This window comes from Camelus ferus, chromosome 13, assembly GCF_009834535.1.
Source record: "Camelus ferus isolate YT-003-E chromosome 13, BCGSAC_Cfer_1.0, whole genome shotgun sequence".
Taxonomy (NCBI): domain Eukaryota; kingdom Metazoa; phylum Chordata; class Mammalia; order Artiodactyla; family Camelidae; genus Camelus; species Camelus ferus.
The window spans coordinates 44,656,613-44,681,153 of record NC_045708.1 but is presented as its reverse complement, the minus strand read 5'-3'; the positions used below and the strand labels follow the sequence as shown (position 1 = coordinate 44,681,153).

The window sequence follows — 24,541 nt, the reverse complement described above, 5'->3', positions numbered from 1 at the left end:
TTTCTCCTTCACTCTCCAAAGCGTCGCTGATGGAAGGCAGCTCTACGCAACAGAATTTTACTAAAAATTTAGGGATGGCTGCAGGGATTAGAGGACAGAGCAGGAAGCAACCTAAGATGGAAACTAGATTATTAGACGTCTCCAAAACTGCCAGCTCTCCTTCCTGCAGGCAAAGCCTTCCTTGCTGTGTTTATGTTCAGTTCCCGTGCAGACGTGTCTCATTAGACCATGGCTGCAAAATTCCTATTACTTCATGTGCAAGTCAGCTCTTTTTTTTTTTTTAATTCTTACCCATCTAGAACAACATAGGAGACATTGCTGTGTACATTTTTAAAAAATAATAACAGCCTCAGTTTTATTCTATACGAAATGGGAATCTAGCTTTTATCCGACTAAGAGAGGAAATCTGACTGGATAATTTTAATACCAAATTCTTACTATAAAATACTGCTACTGCTCTTACCCATAAATCTACCCTGATTATAAACAGAACAACATTGGAAAGCTGTGTGCCACCTTAGCTCAGAGGCTCTGAGCTCATGATCTCAGCCCTGATCCAAGCCGTCCGAGGAGGGTGGCAGGGGAGCACTGTGGCTGTCATAGAAATGTCATGTATCACACAGTGTGCTCGGAGTGATTGCCTTAGAGGGAGGGGAAAGCTGGGTCTTTGAGTTAAGGGGCTGTGCTGATATCCTGGCTGTGGACTCAGCAGTTTGCTTTAATACTTGGAAAGAGGAAAATTACTCAGTGTTAAAAAGGGCCTCTTCTGCACTTGAAATCATACCAAATATATAAGATTACTTGTGAGGTCTTGTTTCTGATGGCTCAAAATAGGTTCTTCAAGGCCGTGGCAGTAGACAGCAGGGTCTTGCATTCTCCATTTTGGAATCTTCTAAGGAGACTTGCAGAATACCTGGCGTATACTGGGCACTCTGTTTGCCATACCAGTAAATGGAACGAACAGGCACATTCCACCAAAGAATAACCCTGACATAGGTTACACACACACACACACACACACACACACACTCGCGTGCACATGCCTCTTTCTCTCTTAACTTGGCTGATTACCACATGTCTTAGTCCCTTGCTGTCTATGTCATAATACTTGTTAAACTGGCCCCGGGTACCCTGTGTTCTCATCACGTTTGCAATGGTGTTGTTTAAACATGTGCCTTCAGGTGTTTGTGATTAGTTGTTGAAGCTCTTGATTTTCCTCCATACTTTCGGCTTCCCAAGGGGAGGCCATGACTGCGCTGTGACTGCAGTCTTTTCGGTGCGTGGACCAGTGCCTGGGACAGGGCAGGCCCTGATGGCAGGAACAGAGTGGCTTTCACTGAACTTGTTTCCGCTTGTCCGTGGGCACCAGCCAGCCTACCTTTCCTAGTCTCCCTTGCTGGTAAGCACGGCCATCTGCTGGACTTCCAGCCAATGGAATGAGAGCGGGAGTGGTATGTGCCCCTTCCCAGCCTTGCCTTTTAAAACGGCCAGTGTGAGACCTTCCATGCCCTTTCCTCATACTGTTAGGCAGTTTAGATAGAAATAAACACTGGGCGGGAGGAAGAGGAAGCGGAAAGGAATAACCCAGAAAATAACAGTATGTCTGCATTCAGGATAACGGACTCCAGAAATTTTTACTTTCTCTAAATGAGGGCCAGCAAAAGAAGCCAGTTAAAATCAAAATGCTGCAGCTGTGCATAAGAGAAGGCAACCCCCCCCCCATGTAACTTGACCCTGTGAACCTGCCCAAAAGGGGATGGGCGTGCCATAGCACGAGGAACCTGAGCTGTCAGTCAGCCTGATTACTCAAAGAACCAGAGCCATCAATCATCAATCAATCACAAAAAAAGCCCCTGAGCCAGGATGTAAGATGGAAAAACAAAGGGGCGGCGCTGTTTTCCTCTCTTGGAGCGGCCCGCTCCCAATTCTTGGGAGTGTCCTATCTTTTACTACTCTTTGACTTTACTAATAATCTGCTTATATCATGCTTTCTGTCTCTCGTTCTCTTTTTTCGGGTGACTAAGAACCGAGGTAATTCTTACTCTCCCCTTTCCCGGTAACAGCCCCACTGGCTTGTGGGAGGCGAGTGCGGTGATTTTGGAAGCTGTATACTGAGCATGGTGAAGCCACAAGACAGAAGGAAACCGAGTCCCTGAACCATCACTTAGAATAAAGCCGTGACCAACAGGATCACCTGTGTAGACTATACTCGAAGGAGAAACTTCTGTTGTTTTCAAGCTTTTATATTTTTATGTATTTGGGCTTATTTGTCACAATGGGTAGAACTGTCTCAATTAATATGATAATCATTTTGTGTGTGTGTGTGCGTGGAATTAATAGATGCATACAGAGAAGCAGATATCTGGGTACGGATTGTAGCACTAGGAATCTGGAGGCCTCCCTTATGCCGGTCTTCAAGGTACTGAAAGACGCATGATTCCTTGGGTGAGAATGAGACGCTGTCCCAGCAAGCTAATGTTCCCGTGCAGCCTTGAAACAAATCCTTTAGGCTGGAGGTAAAGCCTTGCTCCCTCTTTGTACCTATAAAAGTCCTCTCTTCTCTGACACCTAACTCTCCCAGTTGCTATAGACTGATTTGTTTGTGTTCCCCCCAAATTCATTTGTTGAAATCCTAGCCCTCAGTGTGATGGCGTTGGGAGGTGGCTGGGTCGTGAGGGCTCTGCTTTTACTATAACATTTTATGTAAGAATTTGGTAACAGTGGGATTAACGTCCTCATAACGCAGATGGCACTGAGTTCCCTCGCTCCCTCCTCCATGTGAGGAGATGGCTGTCAGTGAGCTAAGAAGTGGGCCTTCATCAGGCACTCTGTCTGTTGGTACCTTGGACCTTGGACTCCCCAGCCTCCAGAACTGTGAGAAATAACTTTCTGTTGTTTATGAGACACTCAGTCTTTGGTATTTTTTTATAGCACCGAACATGCATGCCCTAGTGCCCTCTACTCCAAAATGATCCTCCCTTCCTTCCAGCACCATTGCAAAATCCAACATTTTACCAGGAATTAATGATCTTTTGAAACCAACTTATATTAAGGAATAAACCACTGCTTTCTGCTTTACTTCTACAGAGAGGATATGCATTTTAGGAAGAATGGCAATAATTGGTCTTTTAAAAAACATTTATTTTTTGTTTTGATTGAAGTATAGTTGATTTACAATGAGTTAGTTTCAGGTGTACAGCAGTGATTCAATTATATACGTGTATGCACATATATATTCTTTTTCAGATTCTTTTCCGTTATAGGTTATTACAAGATATTGAATATAGTTCCCTATAATTGGTCTTTAATTGCTGAAATTTTAGGAGTAGATTAAAACAAAGCAAAGCTTATTAAGCAGTGACAGGCAGTTTACACTCTCATCATCCTAAAGTATTTGCCGTGCTCCATTCAGAATGCAGAGGAGAAGCGTAGAGGGAGTCTCAGGTCTTGATAAAAATACAGAACTGCCTTCCCAGCCCTGGACTTCAACCTCTGAACTTCCATTATTGAAGGAAAATGACTCTTAACTGAAATAGGTACAGTGTGCTGCCTCCAGAATGTTGAATATGAGGAGACCAAGAGGAGAGGGTGGGAAGCTACATGTTAAGGGGCCAGGACTGTGGACATACTTGGTCATGGAAATAGGTACAGTGTGCTGCCTCCAGAATGTTGAATATGAGGAGACCAAGAGGAGAGGGTGGGAAGCTACATGTTAAGGGGCCAGGACTGTGGACATACTTGGTCATGGGTTTAGTCTGACACAGCTGTAAGAGATGAGACAACCGAAAAAATTCTACTCCACCTGCAACTTCAGAAGAGTAGAACCTGGTGATGAAGGCCAGACTTGAGGGACCAGAAGAATCTGAGATGTCCTTGCCAGCTTCCTCCACTCCCAGGTCTAAGAACTAAAGACTCAACCCATCCAGTATATTAGGACATTAAAGGACTGGTTCTTGCTATGAATGAAGTCTGGATAAAGTGTGTTACTTCCCGATGGATGTTAGGTAAGTCTTGGCTGATTACAGCATCCTGCTGCCTCTATGAACCCTGGGCTGTTGCCTCCATGCCTCACCCTCCCCATCTATGAACCGTCTGCTTGACTGACCGAGGAGCTCAGTTCTCCAGTACCCTGAGGACTAGAGCCCAACCCTACCTTCCAAGATGGTTAGTTGGGATTCAAAGCCACCTTATCCAACAGCCCCCTTTCCTACGGAGCTAAATTTAGACAGACTTTCTTGATTTATAACTGAGATGCCTACCAACATCACCTCACTTAATACTGACAATAAACTCAGAGAGAGACATACAAGTGGAGAGAGAGAGAATGGAGAAGAGAGAGAGACAATCATAATCTTCATAGTTTAGGTCAAACTGAGGTCCATCCATCCCAGACGGTGTCACTACAAGGAGGGGGGCTCCAGTGGACACTGGACTGAGACATAAGTAAAAAAGAATTTCTTATTACGTTGAAACAACTGAGATTTGGGGACTTTTCTTCTAGCAGGGCCTCGCCTATGCTAACCAACCAATGTAAGAAACTTACTAGATTACAGAACCAATCATTGGTAAAGCTTCTGCTTGATTTCTTAATTATCACTTTTATTTTTATCAGATGTTCTACCGAACCCGGTTTTTGCACCCCTCCATACCCTCTTGGCCGTGGTCTTCTGCTTGATGCTACTGATGGCCCTCTGGGAAGATCGCCTGACAGCACCTGTATTCTCACAGGCTGAAGAGGGGAGGTTTTGATCTCTGGTTCTGTGGTGACCTTTGTGGCAGGGCCAGTTGTCAGGGCACTCCACCTTTTCCCAGCCTTCCCTGTTAACCTGTGGCTCCCCTGCTGCTGTGGAGACAGGAAGCAGCATGGAGCCCTGAGATTCAGAGTGATGCCTGCACACTGTCTCATCGTGATTCTGCCCCCTCTCCCCCCACCCCAGACTCCCCCACTGGCTAGTGACTCACAGCCCAGGTACTGCCAGGGGCTGGCTTCCTGTATCCGGGGATCAGGCTTCCCTGAAGTTGCTGAGGGGCACAGTAATGCAAGTTGGACTTGTGAGGGAGCTGGTGCCCCCATGGGATAAACTTTACCAGTGCGATAATTGTCCCTTTCTTTCTCCCATATTTAGCTTGTATGGAGAAGCATGTCTCTCTGAAGACATCTCCTGAGACTGAATTGTGACCAGCTTGGTAATGTCTTCCTTGTAATTGCTTTTATTACTTCCCATCCCCCCTCCTCTATCTCCCCTCCTGCTTCCCTGAGATTGTACTCTCCAACAAAGTTTACCATGAAAGCCTTTGACTTCAGATCTGGTTTTTAGGAAACCCCAGACTAAGAGAAGCAGCCTCATGCTAGGCTAATGGTCTGCAAGCCTACCTAAGCTGGGATATTTGAGCTGCCTGACAAAAATGAATATAATTACAGGAATAATGGGTTAAAATTTTTAAAAATTATTTTTTCAAATTATGAGAGTAATATATGTTTTTATGTGAATTTTTTTAGTGAAGTATAGTCGGTTTACAATGTTGTGTTAATTTCTAGTGTACGGCATGGGGATTCAGTTATACATATTTATATTCCTTTTCATTCTAGGCTATTACAAGGTATTGAATATAGTTCCCTGTGCTGTACAGTAGGATTTTGTTGTTTATTTATTTTATATGTAGTAGTTAGTATCCGCCAATCTCAGACTCCAAATGTATCCCTCCATCAAAATTTGGAAAATATCCTTTATTATTAATGGATTCATTTTCTCTCTTTCTCTCTACCTTTCCTCACTCACTCACTCACAAATCCAAGTATTTGTTCCTCTTATTAATGAAGGAAAGTTCTAATAAATTCATTCCCAAAGAGGCATTCAGAAATTTCTTCATTGCCTTTTCCAGGGAGAAGTTCAGTCTCTTTAGAAATACTAACCCCCCAGAACTGGACCTGGATGTGTCAGGCAGAGAAGGGGAGTAAGGAATTTCTTGACTCATGGGAAGAGAACATGAGAATACAAACATGAAGGCATGGAATGATTTTTTTTTTTTTTTGAATAATAGAGAAGCACGCAACGGTAGTAGGTTGAGATTACTGGGCAGAAGCAAAGATTCAACAGCAGCAATGTCATAAAGGGCCAGGGTAGCAGCGCTGGCACCCAGTGTCTTGAATGGGGGAGATGCAGAACTGCGGTGCAGAGTTAGCCCTCCAAAAGTCTGTCTCCGGACTTGCCACCTTCAGCCCATCCTGCGTGACGCTGCCAGAGTCATCTTCCTAGACCTCAGAGCTGAGAACATGACCCCTCCATAGAACCCCCTGTGCCCCTCTGTCCCCATAGGATAAAATTCAAACCCTGTAGCACGGCATTCAAAGCCTTCACGGTCATTCCAGGACTCTGTGTGTCCCTGCTGCCACAGCTGCTCCACAAGGAAACAATTCTCCTATTCCTGCTGCTTTGTTTCTCCAGCTGTAGAGTGAGAGCCTTCGAAAGGGGAAAGGGACAGATGCAGACCAGGTTGTGTGCCCACACCTCAGCCGCCAGGCAGCTGGGAAAGGGAAAACCTCCATTTCCATGTCTCAGGAAAGCATGAGATATGAATCACTTTTCCGTATCCCAAATATAAATGCTGGTTGACCTTTCCAGGGATGTTCATATTTGAATGAAGCTGCAAGTTTTCACCACACTATTATTGATTTCACAGATATTTTGACTCCCTTTGTCTCCTAGTTGCTTCCACAAAGGAATTAAAAATATATTATTTCACAACTAATTCACATGGAATATTACTGACAGAAGTAATCAAAATAACAGAAAATTGGCAAAACTAAAACTTTGCATGATTAAATGCGGTATGGGTGAAAAAATGAACAAAGTTGAAAATGCAAAAATCAACTGGGGAAATAATAGTTTCTAGAGAAATAACCCAACAAAACTATCACAGGCTAAAACTAGATAAGGTGAAAAAATGGACAAAGTATTAATGAGTAAATAAAATAATTTAGACATAATTTATAAATGCAAAATTGAGTTAAGAAAAGTAGACTTTTGGAAATAATGGTCCCATGGCAGGAGTGATTACTGTTCAATGTAATGTGGATGAAAAAATAAATAAATAAAAGCACTATTATAAAATATACATGGAAAACAGATATTCATGAAAATAATTTTAGTAAGATCAAAATAAAGATGGAAAATATTACTAAATAGAAAATTGGTCAAAGAATTAAAATGACTTAATCATATCAGAGAATTATACATTTTTTTCCTTAGGGAAAATTCCCCAATATTAGTATAATTCTGGGGACATGTTTGTGAATGTTAAGTTCAATTTTAGGGTCACTACATTCTGATTGAATTGAGCAATTGTCAGCCAGAAATTATACCATTCATTTATTGACAATGGCACTATAAAACTACTTATTAAAAAAAACAACTTTTGGCTGAAGTATTTCTCTGAACCCAAGAAAAAAGGCAAGGACTTCTGCATTTCTTCTGTCGATAATTAGATTCTGAGAGCAAGCTGCTATGTGATGTGTTATTAATATAAGAGGTTCTCACTGGGGAGGACAGGAACTGTCAGTCCTCACTGGCTGGAAGCTCACAGAAAAGCTTGCGCTCTTCATCAAAGGCACTGGGTGGCGACCAACCAAATATGGCTCAGACAGAGCTTCTCCCAGTGTCCCGAGGGGTCTCCAACTCTTAGTCTCTTTTGTCACCTCCTCCTCGAATAATTCCTCTTCTCTGTTTCTGGGAAAATGAATAGGACCAAGGGATCCTGGGCCCCGCTTTCTAGAGTTGGCAGTGCTTGCCATGTATGTGACGTAGGGCTTCACTGTTTAGCAGTAGGACACACGGGACATTTCCTCAGTGTAGCCCCATGGACACGGCAGGCTGAGATTCATTTCTGCATCCGTTATCAGCAACTGAAAGCATTTACTAAGATCGCTCTGTGAATGCTTCATTATGACACTGGACACAAAGAAGGGAACAGATGTGGCGGGCCAACCTCCAGGGGTTTGTCATCCAAGGCAGAAGGATAGACAGGGCAAACACAGATGAGCACTCAGGCATAACCTGTGAGCCAGGACACAGGTCTGACAGTTGGGAGTGACACAGCCCTGGAACCAAGGTGAGTTTCCCTCTGTACATAAGGATATTTCTTTTAACCACAGGGTTCTCTCTAGGGCTCCTTTGAGCAGCCAGCTCTCTGTGCATTTCTAATAAGATCTGATTTATAAAAACGTCTTGAAAACAACTTCTGCAGGAGCATACTGACTGCGTACCGCTCGTGACATTGGCACAGAGATGAAGTCAATATCGAGCAGGAAGGTAAAGACAATGTGAACTTGTATTTATGTTACAATCAAGCTGGGGGGCTCCTTCCAATGTGCACAAACATAAAAAGCCCTGGTTCATTTCTGTGCCTAGCCAAACACCTGGCATGTGGTAGATGGTCAACTAGTGCTTATTAAATGAATGAAGGAATGAATTTAAAACAAAATACCTACACCATTCATAGGTAAGATAAATAAAACCTAATTCCATTTTCAACTTTTTCCTCTTCTCCATTCTCTTCTTCCCCTATCCCTTGAGTTCCTCCTTCTTTTCTGCCTCTTTTCTGTTCCTCTCCTTAACATTTATCATTTTACGAAATATGTCATTTATTTTGGTATGTAGTATTGTAAGTGAGCAGGACCCTATGGGGCCTTCCTGGGGCAGACCTCTCCCCAGATTCTCTGCTGTAGCTCCTCTCTGAAGTACCCAGATAATAGTATTTCATGCATCCTTCCTGAGTATCTCAGATGCTATATGCCACCACCAAGTGGAAGAAATTAACTTCTTGATGATCATGAGCACTGTAGCCCCCAGGCCTTTTGGTGCCTAAGGACTGATCACCATCATTGATCAGAGAATTGTGCACAGCTGATCACATTCCCTGGCACGCCCCGCCCTCAGCTGACCTTTAAAAATGCTCAGGTGAAAGCTTTTGAGGAGTGTGGGGTTTGTGTGTGAGTCATTCTCCTTGCTCAACCCAGCCGGGAAGGTTTCTCTGCTCCAAACTCCGGCGTTTCGGTATTTTTTGGCCTCACTGTGCATCGGGCATACAGACTTGGGTTCGATAACGGTATGAGGTGAGTCTTTACCTATTTTTCTCAGAGTATTAATAAATTCCCGGTGACATTTACTACATAGCCCCTCGCTTGTCCACTGATTTAAGCTTCGTCAGGACAGGGACTCTGTTAACTAACTTTTATGTCTCCAGTACTTGCCACAGGGCCTAGAAGGAATTATCTTCCTACTGGGGGTGATGTGCTTGTATTGCCACACTTGGCTCCTGTTAGGGGCTGAACTGCGTCCCTCCAAAATTTGTATGTTGAAGTCCTAGCCCTTGGTACCTCAGAATGGGACTGTATTCGGAGATTGGGTCTTTAAAGAGGCAACTGAGTTACAATGAGTTCGTTACAGTAGACCTAATCCAGTACGCCCGGTCTCCTTATAAGAAGAGGAGGTATGGACACAGGCACACGCAGGGGGAGACCTAGGGTGACGGAGAGGAGATGGCTATCTGCAAGCCAAGGGGAGAGTCTTCAGAAGAAGCCAGGCCTGCCATCACCTTGATTTCAACCATCCTAACCTCCCGAACTGTGAGAAAAACTTGTTTTTCCAGCTCTCCTTTGTTATGACACCCTAGGAAACCAACAAAGCACTTACACAAGTATATATTTTTGAATCAGGATCTGCTTGTGGGCTGTCTATTACTTGGAGCTATCTGACTATGCATTCAAGGGGATTATTGTATCATTTCAAATACATATGCTTGCATAGGAAGAAAAAACAAAGGAAACTGAGCAAATTGTAAACCAGGGTTATCTCTGCATATGGATTTTGGGTTACAGTGTGCTTTTTCTTTGTGTCTTTCAATATTTTTCAAATTTTGTATGATGAGCATGAGTTTTTCTTCTAAATGGGGAAAGATGTTATTTGAAATGTATATGAAGGTGTTAATGTGTTTATAAATTAGTGACCTAACTGAGATACACAGGTGAGGTCTGTGTGTAGATGCGTTTTGCAGTCTCAGATGCTTCTTTTCCCATTTTTGAATTCCTGTGTCCTACGCTTATTCTGTAAAAATGCTTGTTTCTGAAAATAGTGATTTGTTTGGATGATCCCCTCCCCCTCTTTGGCTTTTTATTGTCCAGTCGCAGTGGGGAGGCATTGTTCACATACTAGACTGTCATACTATTCCTGTCACTGACAGTATTATTTGCAATTGCCTTTTTTTTTTTAGTCTCCTCTAATTTCCACACTCCCACTTATTGTATTTCATTAAAACTGGTTTAGAAATGCACGGCATATAATTAGATTGAGAAATATGCTATCGATTTAGTTTCCCATTATGATGTTATCACATGCACAAAAAAAGTCATTTGGTACAATTGTTATGATTAAAACCACAAAAGAGATCTATTACATCAGACTTAGTTTTCAGGGCCTGATGCAGTGTAAAATATGAAAGAGAGGGGTTAATCTGTTTTTATTAGAGCTGCATATGTCGTGTATCCACAAATGCCTGTAGGCTAATAATTTCAATTGAATTTTTAGTAAACAGGAGGTTTTGAAGGAAGTCATATGAAATAAAAGTAAATCAATACTTAAATACTCCATTTTAACGTTGCTGTGGATAATAATCCTTTCCCAGCTCTGCACTGGGCAAAAACACATACCCCAGATCTGCACAAGGCAGCTTTCTATTGCAGGGAGACTACGGAGGACAGAGAGCATGGATTTTTGGAGTCAGACAGAAGAGGAGTCAAATCACAGTCTCCCTGCTGTCTAGGAGAAGGTTGGATCGCTGTTTAATAAGTATGTACCTTGTGCCAAGCTTTTAGAGACATCATTTCCATCAGTTCCTACAAAGCTGTTTAAGTTACTGGCCCATGTTCATAGCTAGTAAATGACATGACTTGAGTCCCCTTCACTCCAAAGTCATGTACTTTCTGCAATAGTATTCTCTTTCCTATTGATGAGTAATTTTGAATAAGTTACTTAATGTTTCTGAGCTTTGTTTTCTCATTTGCTAAACAAGGATAATAACATTTCTTCATAAGGTGGTTTTGATGATTAAATGAGTTAATATCTGTTTAAAACTGAGCATCTTCGTTGGAACATAATGCCAGTAAATGCACCCGCCCTATTCCTCTGGTGACCTGAGGTTACCTGCAGGTTGTACCAGTTTGGAGGAGAGATGCTGATATTTCTCACCCCTGCATACACAGGGGAGAAAAAGGCAGGTCAAAAAAAATGATGATTAATGATATAGAAAGACCTTATTTATTAGAATGGTCTGAGAAGTAGCTATAAAGATGATCTTACAATCATGTTTCTTAAGTTTAAAAAAAAAATCTTTATTTTTTAGAGCAGTTGTAGGTTCACAGCCAAACTGAGACAAAGCACAGAACTTTCTTATATATCCCTTGCCTGCAACACATCCACAGCTTCCCCCCTTGTCAACGTTCCCCACCGGCCAGAGCGGTACATCTGTTACAATGATGAACCTGCAATGATACATCATTGTCACCCAGAGTCCATAGTTAACATTAGGGTTCTCTCTCGGGTTCTACGTTCAATGGCTTTGCACAGATTTATAATGACATGGATCCATCATCACAGAACCATACAAAACAGTTTCACTGCTCTAAGAATCCTCTGGGTTTCACCTATTTATCCTTTCCTCCGTCCTAACCTAGCAACCACTGGATCTTTTTATCTTTTCTCTGTCTCCACAGTTTCACCGTTACCAGGATGCCAATATTGTTGGAATCATACAGTGTGTAGCCTTTTTAGATTGGTTTCTTTCACTTAGTAATATGCATTTAAGGTTCCTTCATATCTTTTCATGGGTTGATAGCTTATTTCTTTTTAGTGCTGAATAACATTCCACTGTTTGGATGTATAACAGTTTTTTTTTTTATTCAGTCACCATCTTGAAAATCCAAGTTTTGGTGATTTTGAATCAAGCTGCTTTGGAGAGTGTATAGCTCAGGGGTAGAGTGTGTACCTAGCATGCACAAGTCCTGGGTTCAATCCCCAGTACTTCCACTAAAAAAATAAATAGAAACCCAATTACCCCCTAACCCCCTCCCCCCAAAAAAAGGAATAAAGCAAATGCAGTATTTAAAAAAAAACTATTTGAATCAAGCTGCTTTAAATATCCATGTACAGGCATTTGTGTGGACACGTTTCAACTTCCTTGGATAAATACCGAGGTGTGTGTTTGCTGGATCAAATGGAAAGAGTATGTTTAGTTTTGTAGGCAGCACCAAACTGCTTTCCAAAGTGGCATCCTCACCAGCAAGAAATGAGAGCTCCTATTGCTCCACAACCTCACCAGCATTTGGTGTTGCCAGTGTTGTGGATTTTGGGCATTCTAATAGGTGTGTAGTGGTATCTCATCATTGTTTTAATTTGCATCCTCTGATAACCCATGATGTGGAGCATCACATATGCTTATTTGCCTTCTGCTTTTCTTCTTTGGTGAGGTGTCTAGTAAGGTCTTTGGTCTATTTCTTGACTAGGTTGTTTGTTTTCTCATTGTTGGGTTTCATGTATAGTCTTTGTATCTTCTTTTTTTTTTTTTTTTAGCTTTTAAAATATTGACTTTTATTATTGTTTTTATTTATATTCAACTGTTCCACACCTGCTTTTGAACACCTTAACTGAAGTTTGCTTTTTTTTTTTAACATTTTTTACTGATTTATAATCATTTTACAATGTTGTGTCAAATTCCAGTGAAGAGCACAATTTTTCAGTCATACATGAACATGTATATATTCATTGTCACATTTTTTTCTCTGTGAGCTACCATAAGATCTTGTATATATTTCCCTGTGCTATACAGTATACTCTTGTTTATCTATTCTACAATTTTGAAATTCCAGTCTATCTCTTCCCACCCCCTGCCCTCTTGGCAACCACAAGTTTGTATTCTATGTCTGTGAGTCTATTTCTGTTTTGTATTTATGCTTTGGTTGTTTTTTTTTTGTTTTTTTTTGTTTTTTTTTAGATTCCACATATGTATCTTTTTTGTATATTCTGGATAACAGTCTTTTATCTGATAGGTCTTTTTGCAAATGTTTTCTTCCAGTCTTCGGCTTTTTTTTTTTTTTTAAATTCTTTTGACAGAGTCCTTGTTCCAGGGTCTGCTTCTGGGGAACCTACCCTAAGAGATTTCATTAGTCAGCTATTGCTGCAGTAGTGCTGAGTGAAAGACTCATCCAAATCTCACAGGCTTACCACATCTAACATTTTATTTTTCTAACAAGTTGGCTTGAGAAGCTCTACTTCAGTATATAGATTGAGTATAAGCCTGTACCACGTCTTTTCCTCTGGGACCAGGAGTGGTCCAAGGCATCCTGTTCTCAAGACAAAGCCAAGCCCAACAAATACAAATCAAGCCTCTGCTCACATCATATCTATTGGCCAAACATTTCACTTACTGAAACAAATCACATGGCCAAGCCAAACATCGATAGTCTAAAGAATGTCCTCCCTCTACTCCAGACACATGGCAAGGAGAGTGGATACAGAATCCTATCACCAGAAGGGGATGAGGAGGAGAGTAAATGAGATATTGTGTGGGCAAAACCTACACAATACTCAAATTTATAATAAGCCATGTGTGGTAGGTTGAATAATGGCCCATAGACATCCATGTCCTAATTCCTGCAACCTGTGAATATGTTACCTTATATGGCAAAAGGGACTTTGCAGATGTGATTAAATTAATGATCTTGCTATGGGGAGATTTCTTAGCTTATATAGATAGATGAGTACAATGTAATTACGAGGATCCTTGTAAGAGGGAGGCAGGGAGTCAGAAAGGAGAGAAGATACTGCTCTGCTGGCTTTGAAGATGGAAGAGACCATGAGCAAAGGAATGTTGGCAACCTCTAGAAGTTAGTAAAGGCAAAGGATTACCCCCTGGAGCAACCTGAGGGAAGCAGTCCTGCCAAGACCTTGATTTTAGTTCTGTAATATTCACCTGACTTCTGACCTCCAGAACTGTAAGAGAATATGTGTATGTTGTTTTAAATCACTGTTTGTGATAATAGTATCAATAAGAAACTAATATGCCATATGATTTACTTATATATTTTCCCCTAATACTTTAACCCTATAATGTATGTATTATTTTCCCTATTTTTAAAGGTAAGCATCCTGAAGTTCCCAAACCTTAAAAAACTGGCCTAAAGTCATACAGCTGACAAGTACCAGAGTCATCACTGAAACTCAGGGCAGACTGCAGTGCCAATGCCCTTGTCATCAAAGCGTTGGTTCAGCTTCTATTTTATGCTAATGGATAAATTAAGGAATAAATGTGGAGAACTCTAGACCCTTCATAATTCAGCGGGAGGAGATGGGGAAATATAGCTTCTTTAACAATTATCTTTTCCCCCAGCTTTATTGCTATACAATTGTCACACATATAACATTGTGTAAGCTTATGGTGTACAACATGTTTATTTCATACACATATGTATTGCTAAGTGACTACCTCAGTAAGATGAGTTAACACATCCGTCACCACACAAAATTGCCATTTGTGTGTGTGTGTTAAGAAAAATCAAGATCCACTTTACTTAGCAACTTTCTAGTATATAATATAGTATGGTTCACTGTAGTCACCGTGTTGTACATTAGTTCCCCAGAGCTTATTCATTTATAACTGGAAGTTTGTACTCTTGTGACCAAAATCTCCCCACTTCCCCCACTATCCAGCCCCTGGCAACTACCATTCCCGTCTGTTTCTATGAGCTTGGCTCTTTTAGTCTCCATGTATAAGTGACACTATGCAGTATCTATTTTTCTCTTGTCTGACTTAATTTTACTTAGCATACTGCCTTCAAATATCATCCATGTTTCAAATGGCAGGATTCCTTTTTTTTTAATGGCTGAATTCCACTTCTTATACATACGATGTCTTCTTTATCCACTCATTCATTGATGGACACTAAGGTTGCATCCATGCCTTGACTACTGTGAAAATGCTGCAGTGAATATGGGGGTGCGTAAGTCTCTTTGCCATCGTGATTTCATTTGTCTTTGGATATGTATCCAGAAATGCGATCATACAGTAGTCCTACTTTTAATTTTGGGGGGAGCCTCCATACTGTTTTCACAGTGGCTATACCAGTTTCAGTTCCTACCAACGGTGCCTCCACATCCTTGCTGACACTTATCTTACGTCTTTTTGATGATAGCCATTCTACCTGGTGTGATGTGATAGCTCACTTTGGGTTTGATTTGCATTTCCCTGATGGTTAGTAATGTTGAAAAACTTTTCATGTACCTGTTGGCAATTTGGATGTCTTCTTTGAAAAAATACCTATTCAGGTCCTCTGCCCAGTTTTAAATCAGGTTATTTGTGTTTTTGCTATTGAACTCAATGAAATCCTTATATATTTTGATGTTAATCTCTTATCAGATAGATAGTTTGCAAATACTTCTCCCATTCCACAGGTTACTTTCTCATTTTGTTGACTACTTCTTCGACTGTGCAGAAGCTTTTTAGTTTGATGTCCCACTTGTTTATTTTTACTTTAATTGCTTTTGCTTTCGGTGTCAGAGACAAAAAAAAATATTGCCAAGACCATTGTCAGGGAGCTTTTTTCCTGTGTTTCCCTCAAATGTTTCACAGTTTCAGAGCTTACGTTGGAGTCTTTAATTGATTTTTGTGCATGTATAAGATAAGGGTTCAATTTTAATTTTTTTTTTTTTGCATGTGGATATTAATTTTTGCAGCACAATTTATTGAGGAAGCTGTGCTTTCCCCACTGAGTCTTCTTGGCTCCCTTTTGAAATATTATTTGCATGGGTTTATTTCTGGGATCTTGATTCTGTTCCATTTGTCAGTGTGTCTGTTTTATGCCAGTACCATACTGTTTTCACTGCTACAGTTTTTGTACTGTAGTTTGAAACACAGACATGTGATGACTCCAGTTCTGTTATTCTTTCTCAGGATTGCTTTAGCTATTGCAAATCTTTTGTTGCTGCCTATGAATTTTAGGATTGTTTGTTCTATTTCTGTGATATATGACATTGGAATTTTGATAAGGATTTCACTGAATCTATAGATGACTTTGAGTGGTATGATTCCATCAAGATTTGTTTGTCTGGGAAAGCCTTTATTTCTCCTTCATTTCCAAAGGACAGCTTTGCAGGGTAAAGTATTCTTGGTTGGAAGTTTTGGGGGTTTTTTTTCCCCCTCTTTCAGCACTTTGAATAAATCATTCTACTTTCTCCTGGCTTGCAACTTTTCTGCTGACAAATCAGCCTAATGGGGGTCCTTTTGTATGTGAGAATTTTTTTTCTTGCTGCTTTTAAAATTCTCTCTTCATCTTTGACTTGACAGCTTTATTATACTGTGTCTTAGAGAAAATCTCTTTAAGTCGAATTTGTTTGGGGATCTATGAGTTTCATTACCTTGGATATCAAATCTTTCCCCAGATTTGTGAAGTTCTCAGCCATTATTTCTTTAAATAAACTTTCTTCTCTTCTCCCTTTTCTTTCTTTTTCTGTCCTTTTCCCTTTTCTTCTGGGACTCAAAAAATGCATAGATTGTTTCTTTTTATGGTATCCCAGAGTTCACCTGGGCTTTCTTCACTCTTTTTTATTCTTTTTTATTTGTTCTCTTTTGATGGGATAATTTCAAATGGCCTGCCTTCTATCTCACCAATTCCTTGTTGTGGTTGATCAAGTCTGATGTTGATTTTTCATTTCATATATTGTATTCTTTAGCTCCAGAATTTCTGTTTGGTACTTTTTTATGATTTTTACCTCTCAGTTAAACTTCTCATTTGTGTATTTTTTTTTTTTTTATTTTGTTGTGTTGTTTTCTTGCATTGTCTTAGCTCATGGTGCTTCCATAAAACAACTATTGGGTAAACTGCAGATCTCCATTTCTTTGAGGTCAGTTACTCGAAAGTTAACATGTACCTTTGGCGTGTCGTGTTTCCTTGATTTTTCATGCTCCTTGAAGTCACGCATTGCTCTCTTTGCATTGAAGAAGCAGTCATCTCCTCCAGTCTTTATTGACTAGCTTTCGGAGAGAAGTATCTTCCGTCAGCCCTTTTAGGAATTCTGAGGAACCCTTCAGAATGCCTACTGCATACTTCTTGTTCCCTCCTGTGAAGGAATTCTTAAGATTGTGTACATTCCCTTGATGCCACAGAGCCAGCTTAGGAGCTGATGGCCTCCCCTTTGCTTTCCCTAGGATGGAGCTGAATGCCCAAGATTGTAGGCTTTCCCCCAATTCTGCAGAACTGGTCTGACTTTTTGTGCATACTCGCCAGCTGTCTGCAAAGGCTTGCTCCAGCTCTCTTCAGGGACCTACACAAGGAGCCAACCATGAGGTGGAGGTGTGTGCAGGTGAGGCACACTAAACATTTGGGGGTCCTGAGGGGCCAGCTGGGGGATCTGCACCTGAGGTATCCCCACTGCTTCCTGGGCAGGCTTCCTGAGGGAGTCTGCTCTGCAGTTAGTAGGCTCTGCATCCCTTTGATGCCCTCTGAGAGGCCTGGCTGTTGTCCCAGTGGCTCCCCACTCTTCAGTTGTGCAGCACACCACAGTGTTCTAAATGGGGCAAGAGAGAAGTGGGTATCTTTGGCAGCATCTTGTACAGCTGGGGAATCCGGGTGCTCAAGCACACACTCCCACTTCTCTTTGTGGGAGAAATCAAGAGCCTAGAAGGGCTTTCTGAGTTTAGTTACTAGGAAGTTACCATGTTCCTTTGGTACCGAGCTGTGCCACCTTCGGGGAGGGGTGATGCAGGTAAAATGAAATTGTTCCTCTTGCCCTCTTCAATATGTCCAGCATCAACCCTTTTCCAATCGTGTGCTAGAATTTCTCTGCTGGACTGCTGGACTTCCACCAAGATACTCTTGTCCGTGGAGGATTGTCAAAATCAATGTTCCTTTGGGGGTGAGATGTTAGAAACTCCTGTTTTGCCATTTTGGTGACATCACTCTCCAACCATCACCTTTGGTTTTTGTGGTGGAGCTACAGGTTTTACATCAACTTGTGTAGCACACGCAGTGGTGGGATCCTTGGGAAGAAAGCTTTTGCTTCTAAGTCTGATGTTGTGGACTGAGTTGTGTCCTCCCTGCCAAATTCATATTTTGAAACTTTAACCCCAGATGTAACTATATTTAGAGATGGGACCCTTCAGGGGGTAATGAAGGTTAAATGAGATCATCAGGGTGGGGTGCTAATCCAGCAGGGACTGGTGTCCCTACTGGAAGAAGAGACACCAGAAGCGAACATAGAGACAAAGCCGTGTGAGAACACAGAGAGAAGGCAGCCCGTCTGCAAGCCGAGGAGAGCGCCCTCACGAGAAGCCAGCCCCGCCAGCACCTGGGTCTTAGATTTCCAGCCTCAGAAACTGTGAAATAAAAATAGATGTATGTTGTCTAAGCCACCTATTCTGTGGCACTTTTTAAATGACACTCCTTGCAGAGTAATACAGTTGGTGTCTGGCCTCTTTTATCTCTATAGAGGCTTCAGATAACATTTGATTGGTCCTCAGAAGTTTCAACAATTTATACCTTCTATTATGGTAAATACTAACATTTACTTAAAGAAACAGTTGTTGTGTAGATTAAATTCAATTGCTGGGATTCGAGAGCAGTCTTGTCTTTTCATACCATAGAAAACAACCGGAGAAGGAGGGGACTGAAAAGTGAGCAGGCAAAGAGGGAAAGGGGCCATAGAGAAAGTCCCAGGGTTTTTTGTTTTGTCTTTTTCTCTTTCTGACACTAAATGTGAACCTGATATATTTGTGATTTTCCACATGAAGATGAGCAGCAGGAGGGCCATAGTCACATCCCAAGGGCCTTTTAGAGGAAGGCAAATGGATGGGAAGTCATTTAACCAGGAATCACACATCCCAAAAAAGACATTAAAGAAATTGTGAATAGGCAAGTGTACAGTATTTAGTGAACTCTAGCTCTGCGCCATGCAATAGGCTGAGTTTATTGAGTTACATACATTATTTCATTTAACTCCAGTGATAATTCAGTGAGTTGGGTTCCATTTTACTGCACTCATTTATTTGTATGTTGGTCTTCCTTCTTGAAATGTGAGCCTCTTGTCATCAGGATTCGGGTCCAGCTTGTCCCTGTTCCTTGGTGCCTGGTGCAGCGCATGGCACGGTGATGACTCCGTGTCTGTTGACTGAGCACGTGTGTGGAGAGGTAGACGGGTTAATACTGGTTGGTATCTACAAGGCCAAGTGCATTTCATATAGAGCTGAGGGGCAAGACAAAGTAGGAGAAGAAAGATTTGGGAAATAGACATGTATGCTGGGTCGGGGGAAGAGGCTAGGTGCTAGACAATAAACTGATCGTCAGTTGGGAGGAATTCTCCAATTGGGAGAAATTCTAGACAATAAATTCAAGCTTGAATCAGGAATATGTAGTTCAAGCAAGTGTGTGTGAATAGGTCTCTAGAGTTAAGGGATCTTAGTGTTGTCCTTCAGATGTTCCAGGCAGGTACTCCTGAATCTGCTGGGCTAGACATTTCTGGTCTACAAAGTTGCTGATTTGGTGAAAAAACACGTATCTAAAAGTTTGGTTACCTAAGAGTAATCAGAATTTTCTGGTTCACGTCAGCACTTTTTTTTTAAACATCAGATGCACAGATTTAAGTTCATCATCCTCCTCAGTCAGGTTCGTTCTCATCATCAGCCTTTGTAGGTTCTCTTTGTCCTTCTGTTATATTTTTGCACTTTCTCCCTTCATTCTCTTTCCCTACCTCTATTTGCTCCATCTCCACAGTTGTCACACAAGTGATATATTTGACATGTGCCCTTCTAAACCATCTGCGGCATAAGAGGCAGTATAGCACACTGTTTAAGAACGCAGGCATTGGAACCTGGGTTCAACTCCTCACTCTACCGATATGACCTTGGGCAAGCTGTTTATCTTCTCCGTGCTTCCGTTTCCTAATTCGTGTACCATTAGTGGATAATTAAATTGATTAATATGTGTATAGCATAAAATCAGTGCCTGGCATAAAGTAAGTGCTTATAAACCTTTGAAAACATGCATATTGTTTGTGTGATTTGTAGATCTATTTATAAACCAGTAAATCACACTTAGTTTACTTTTATTGCTCTTGAGTTCTGTGGGTATTGACAAATGCATGGTGGCATGACTCCACCCTCATAGTACCACACAGAAGAGTTTCACTGCCCTGAAGATCCCTGTGCTTCACCTGATCAACCCTTCCCCTCTACAAACCCCTGCTACCCACTGATCTGTTCTCTATCATTTTGCCGTTTCTGAAATTTCATATAAATGGAATCACAGAGTCTGAAGTCTTTCAAACTGGCTCCTTTCATGTAACGATAGGCATGTAAGATTCAACGGTGTTGTTGCATGGATTAATAGCTTAATTCTTTTCTATCACTGACTCATGTTCCATTGTACAGACTGGTACAATTTGTTTACCATTCACCTAGTGAGGGACGTCTTGGTTGCTTCCAAGTTTTGGCAATTATGAGTACAGTTGCTAAAAACGTATCCATGCAGATTTCTGTGTGGACATTGTATCTATTTTAAAAATTGAAAGTTGGCTTGTATTTTTATTTTCTCATTTTGATATCTGAATTTGTTATCAAGTATATATTAGCTTCAAAGAATGAATAGAGTTGTTTTACCTCTTTCTAGTCTTAAATATTCCAATTTTAAACAAGTATTTTTATTTCTTGAAAATTTAGTATCATTCACCTGAAAATCTATGTAATGGCTCTTTAGGTAAGCGGAGGTTTTTGATTACTGTTTCATCTTTTAAAATAATTATTGATCCATTAAAAATTTCTAACTTTTTAATATGCCAGCTTTGGCATTTTATATTTTCCTGGAAACAAATAAGTATTATATAGGTTCTCAGATGTATTGTTGTTTCATAAAGATACCTGTTATATCTATATTTATTCCTCTTTTTTCCTTTTGTGTGTGTGCATGTGCCTATGTGTGCATTTTCTTCTTCTATGTCAGTTTGTCCTTGCTAGAGATTTATTTATATTACTAATCTTTTTTTAAACAGGTTATGGTTTGCTGTTTATCTGCTTTTTCTTTTTTAAGTTTATTTCTGCTCTTTTTTAAAAAAAATCTTTATTATAGTATGATTCCTTTACAGTAAACTGTATATATTTCAGATGTACAATGTGCAATTTGACAAATTTTGATCGATGTATACACCAATGAAACCACCACCACAATCAAGATAGCTGACATTTCCATCACTCCCCAAGAGGTGCAAATTTCAGATTTCCAATTTATCCCTTCCCATCTTCTGTCTCCCCTAGTAACCATAAATTTGTTCTCTATGTCTGTGAGTCTGTTTCTGTTTTGTCGATAACTTCTTTTTTTTTTTTTTTAGATTCCACATATAAGCAATATCATATGGTATTTTTCTTTCTCTTTCTGGCTTACTTCACTTAGAACGACAATCTCCAGGTCCATCCATGTTGCTGAAAATGGCCTTATTTTGTTCTTGCTCTTATCTTTATGATTAATTTTTTGTTTCTTTGTGTTTATGTTGATATTCTTTTTATAGCTTCTTTCTTTTTATTCTGGTGAAAAACAGATAACAGGACATTTATCCTCTTAACATGTTTGAAGCATTAAGTGCTCCTAACTACTTGCGTATCCTTGTGCAGCAGATCTCCAGAGCACTTTCGTTTTGCATGACTGAAACTCTGCCCTTATAGAGCAGCAGCTCCCCATTTCCCTCTCTTCTCAGCCCCTGGCAAGCACCATCCTACTCACTGCTATGAGTTCGACTATTTTACACACCTCACATAAGTGGAATCATGCATCACTTGTCCTGAGACTGACTTTTTTCACTTAGCATAATGTCTACACGTTTCCTCCATGCTGTAGTATATGACTGAATGTCCTTCTTTGTTAAGGCTGAATAATATTTCATTGCATGTTTTTATTTTTCTTATCCATTCATTTTTGATGGACATTTACATTGTTTCTACCCTTGACTATTGTGAGTTATGCTGCAATGAACATGGAAGTGCAAATATCTCTTCAAGATTGGGGTTTTTGATTCCTTTGGATAAATACCCAGAAATGAGGTTGCTGGATCATACCTTAGTTCTACTTTCAGTTTTTTGTAGAATGTTTTTCATAGTGACTGCAGCATTTTATGTTCCTATCAACAGTACACAAGGGTCCAGTTTTTTCACATCCTTGACAACGCTTGTTGTTGTTTCTCTTTCTGTCTTTCTCGTTTCAATAATGTCACCCTAACAGGTATGAAGTAATATTTCATTGTGGTTTTGATTTGCATTTTCCTGATGATACGTGATGCTATGTAACTCTTCATACGCCGGTGGCCATTTGTATGTCGTCTTTGGAGAAATATCTATTGAAGTCCTTTGGTCACTGTTTAATTAGAATTTTTCCTATTGAGTTTTACTTTTTTTAAAGTTTATTATCCAATGCTTAGTTTACTTCTTTTCAGTCTTCCTTATTTTTTAATAAATCTATTCAGGGCTAGAAATTTCCTTTTAAATAATGCTATAATATCTCACAAATTTTATTTTATTGTCTTTTGTCTTTCAAGTCTAAATTTTAATAGTTTCCTTCTGACTTAATTTTAACCCATGTGTTATTTAGTAGTATTATTTGATTATTAGATATATGGAATTTCAAAGTTAGACTTTCATAATCTATGATATAGTATAGCAATTAGAAAACATAGGTTGCTTAATTTTGATATTTTCTGTTTCTCGTTGAGTATTCAACATTTGTCTGAATTCTATGAACACTCCAAGCATGCTTGAAAAACAAAACATGTGGTCTTCATTCAACCAGTGTCAAACTTTCCTTTATGTTAGTTCAATGTTAACCATGTGGTTTAAATAGTCTGTAACATTCATATTTTGTCTACTTTATTTCTCAGTTTCTGTGATAATGACATTAACATTTACAATAAAAATTTTTTGTTTAATCTGCTTGTGCCATCATGTAAATTGGCTTTTTATAGACTGAGATTATGCTATTAGGTGTATATATGCTTATGATTGACATACAGCACTATTCCATAACATTTCTTTATATATCTCAATTTCTTGTTTGTTTTGAGTTCTGTTTTGTCTCATATTACATTTGGTACTCAAGCATTCTGTCCTTCAATATTTTATTAGTATAAATTTCCATCTCTTAAATGTTCTCTTTCTTATCAGTTTAAATCTTTCTCTTACATTCAACATATTGCTGGATTAAAAATTATTCTGAGAATCCCTATTATTGGATTAATTAAACTATTTTAATTAGTACAAATAATTCTGACTTCTTTTTACCATATTTTTTGTATATTAATTGGCATATTTTCTTTCTCTTTTTCCTCCTACTATCCCTCCTCCTTCCCCTTCATCTTTATTATAATTCCCTTTACTAAGACCACATTTTCTTATGCTAGTTCAGAAGTTGTGCATCATCTTCAGATATAAATAATAATTCAGCTGGATATAAAATTTGTTTAAATTTTTTTCCTCCAAAATAAGATGCTATATCACTTTCTGCTTATTTTCAATGTAGATTCTGAAATTTTGATATCAGTTTGATTCCTCTCCTATTTTAGGTGAATCGTTTTAACTCTGCAATTAAAAATTTTTTCTCTCAGAAACTAGGGTGTTTTGGATATTCTTTTAAATATATCTCGGCAGTTAAAAATCTATTCTGTGTTGAATGCTATGATCCCTTTAATCAGAAGTGTTGCATATATTTTTATTTTGGCAAATTATTGGTCATTGTTTTTCAAATATTTTTTTTTTCTCTTTTTATTTCTCTCATTCGGGTGCCTATTCTCTCATTCACCAGTGCCTATTTGCAGCTTTCTCCATCTTTGCCTAGAGACTCTCCCCCTTAGGGTGTCTCCTAAGCACTGCTGTTTTCTGAAGGCTGTCACTCACTGCTGTGTTGCGTAGCCCAAGGATAAGTCATGGAAGGGAGATGAGGAAATAGTGAGGAGATCCTGAGTTTGAGAAAATAAAACAGATGGAGGGAACACTCATGGATCATAACGATCATGACTCCAGTAGCAGTGCCAGGTACATCAGATCAGACCTGGGGTTTGCCTTTGACTATGGCTATTTCCGAGCCCAATTTTCCATCCAGGCTTTCATGGGAGCCTATTTTATCTATATCTATTTTTTATCTCTCTCTCTCTCTATCTACCTACCTACCTACCTACCTATCTAATTTGTCTGTTTAGGAAAAAAAGAGTAACTATCTTTTGAAAGCTCCCATGAATTGTGGCTAGAACACTGTGATTTAACCTTTTAAAATGTAATAAGTTTAGAAATTAATGAGAACATATACCCTGGGCTTGTCAGCTCAAGCATACTTTTTATATGCAGTAAAAGATTAAAATGTAATACTTTTTATGTTGTAAGAGAAGAAAACGACTACATCTGTGAATCTTGCTGGCAAATGATGCTTATGAGTAAGATACGGAAAACTGATTATAAATGAAGTTTTAGG

General features: G+C 39.8%; 2 long non-coding RNA genes across 2 annotated transcripts in view; both read left to right on the top strand.

The window, feature by feature from the left end:
* Positions 1-1,212: 1,212 nt before the first annotated feature.
* LOC116668033 lies at positions 1,213-4,606 on the top strand. The gene is made up of 3 exons (XR_004325079.1): positions 1,213-2,874; positions 3,413-3,536; positions 3,646-4,606. It is a non-coding gene; the product is annotated as an uncharacterized LOC116668033 (long non-coding RNA).
* A 335-nt stretch (positions 4,607-4,941) lies between these two features.
* Positions 4,942-24,541, top strand: part of LOC116668034 — a 119,524-nt gene continuing 99,924 nt past the window's right edge. Inside the window, exon 1 of the long non-coding RNA XR_004325080.1 lies at positions 4,942-5,187. This is a non-coding gene — a long non-coding RNA (uncharacterized LOC116668034). The remainder of the gene's footprint in view (positions 5,188-24,541) is intronic.